Here is a 3,113-nt window from a genome sequence, read left to right as displayed (position 1 = left end):
TGAAATCTTCGTGTCGAAAAATTAAACTGACTCAGAATTTTCTTCCCTACATCAATAAACAATAATTGCAAAGGAAAGAAATTGAAAAAAAAAAAGAATTTTCAAATTAGAAAAGAAATATATACATTGAAGATATTCGCTCCGGCTGGGACTCGAACCCAGGCCACTCGCTTGGAAGACCAGCGGTCTAGCCATTAGGCTATCGGAGTTCTGTCGAGCGGAGTCTTACTGCCTGACTGATACTGCCTGACTGACAGACTGACTCACTGACTGACTGATACTGACTGACTGACTCACTGACTGACCCAGACTGACTGACACTGGACTGACTGACTGACTGACTGACTGACTCACTAACTGACTGACTGAGACTGACTGACTGACTGCTTGACTCTCTGACTGGCTATTTCACTGACTGACTGAATGACTAAATGACTGACTGACACTGACTGACTGACTGCTTGACTACCTGACTGACTGCTTGACTGACTAACTGACTGGACAGGACTCTTTCCGGCCGGGACTCGAACCCAGTACCACGCGCTAGGAACCCAACGGTCTAGCCATTAGGCTATCGGAGCTCTGTCGATGGAAGTCTTAAATATAATAAAAACAAAAAATGCACCTTGGTAATTATTGATTCAAACACTTTGAAATTTACAGGTCGAATAATTAAACTGACTCAGAATTTTTCTCCCTACATAAATAATCAATATTCGCAAAAGAGAAAAATTAAAAAAAATAGAAGAAGAAATTTCAAATTAGAAACTAAAAGTATACATTGAAGATTTTCGTTCAGGCTGGGACTCGAACCCAGGGCCACTCGATTGGAAGCCTAACACTCTAGCCATTAGTCTATGGGAGCTCTGTCGGTGGGAGTTTTAAATATAATAAAAACAAAAAATGCACCTTGGTAATTGTTTATTTAAACACTTTGAAATCTTCGTGTCGAAAAATTAAACTGACTCAGAATTTTCTTCCCTACATAAATAATCAATAATTGCAAAGGAAAGAAATTGAAAAAAAAAGAATTTTCAAATTAGAAAAGAAATATATACATTGAAGATATTCGCCCCGGCTGGGACTCGAACCGAGGCCACTCGCTTGGAAGACCAGCGGTCTAGCCATTAGGCTATCGGAGTTCTGTCGAGCGGAGTCTTACTGCCTGACTGATACTGCCTGACTGACAGACTGACTCACTGACTGACTGATACTGACTGACTGACTCACTGACTGACCGAGACTGACTGACTAACTGCCTGACTGACTGAGACTGGACTGACTGACTGACTGACTGACTGACTGACTAACTGACTGACTGAGACTGACTGACTGACTGCTTGACTCTCTGACTGGCTATTTCACTGACTGACTGAATGACTAAATGACTGACTGACACTGACTGACTGACTGCTTGACTACCTGACTGACTGCTTGACTGACTAACTGACTGGACAGGACTGACCGACTGACTGCCTGACTGACTGACTGACTGAATGACTGACTGACTGACCGAGACTGACTGACTGACTGACTGAGACTGGACTGGACTGACTGACTGACTGACTGAGACTGACTGACTGCTTTAGTGACTAACTGACTGCACAGGACTGACCGACTGACTGACTGACTGACTGCCTGACTGACTGACTGACTGCCTGACTGACTGACTGAGACTAAATGACTGACTGCTTGACTGACTGGCTGAAGGACTAACTGACTGACTGAGTGACTGACTGACTGGACTGACTGACTGAGACTGAATGACTGAGTGCTTGACTGATTGACTGTCAGACTGACTGACTGACTTCGCAAAAGGGAAAAATAAAAAAAAAAGAATTATAAAATTAGAAAAAAATATTTGCATTTAAGATTTTCTTTCCGGCCGGGACTCGAACCCAGTACCACGCGCTAGGAACCCAACGGTCTAGCCATTAGGCTATCGGAGCTCTGTCGATGGAAGTCTTAAATATAATAAAAACAAAAAATGCACCTTGGTAATTATTGATTCAAACACTTTGAAATTTACAGGTCGAATAATTAAACTGACTCAGAATTTTTCTCCCTACATAAATAATCAATATTCGCAAAAGAGAAAAATTAAAAAAAATAGAAGAAGAAATTTCAAATTAGAAACTAAAAGTATACATTGAAGATTTTCGTTCAGGCTGGGACTCGAACCCAGGGCCACTCGCTTGGAAGCCTAACACTCTAGCCATTAGTCTATGGGAGCTCTGTCGGTGGGAGTTTTAAATATAATAAAAACAAAAAATGCACCTTGGTAATTGTTTATTTAAACACTTTGAAATCTTCGTGTCGAAAAATTAAACTGACTCAGAATTTTCTTCCCTACATAAATAATCAATAATTGCAAAGGAAAGAAATTGAAAAAAAAAAGAATTTTCAAATTAGAAAAGAAATATATACATTGAAGATATTCGCTCCGGCTGGGACTCGAACCCAGGCCACTCGCTTGGAAGACCAGCGGTCTAGCCATTAGGCTATCGGAGTTCTGTCGAGCGGAGTCTTACTGCCTGACTGATACTGCCTGACTGACAGACTGACTCACTGACTGACTGATACTGACTGACTGACTCACTGACTGACCGAGACTGACTGACTAACTGCCTGACTGACTGAGACTGGACTGACTGACTGACTGACTGACTGACTAACTGACTGACTGAGACTGACTGACTGACTGCTTGACTCTCTGACTGGCTATTTCACTGACTGACTGAATGACTAAATGACTGACTGACACTGACTGACTGACTGCTTGACTACCTGACTGACTGCTTGACTGACTAACTGACTGGACAGGACTGACCGACTGACTGACTGACAGACTGACTGAATAAGGATGACTGACAGACTGACTGAATAAGGCTGACCGACTGACTGACTGACTGACTGACTGAATGACTGACTGACTGACTGACCGAGACTGACTGACTGACTGACTGACTGAGACTGGACTGGACTGACTGACGGACTGACTGACTGAGACTGACTGACTGCTTTAGTGACTAACTGACTGCACAGGACTGACCGACTGACTGACTGACTGACTGCCTGACTGACTGACTGACTGAATGACTGACTGACTGAGA

This window comes from Uloborus diversus, unplaced genomic scaffold (genome assembly GCF_026930045.1).
Source record: "Uloborus diversus isolate 005 unplaced genomic scaffold, Udiv.v.3.1 scaffold_630, whole genome shotgun sequence".
Taxonomy (NCBI): Eukaryota; Metazoa; Arthropoda; class Arachnida; order Araneae; family Uloboridae; genus Uloborus; species Uloborus diversus.
The sequence above is the reverse complement of the archived record's forward strand: the minus strand, read 5'-3'. Positions refer to the sequence as shown.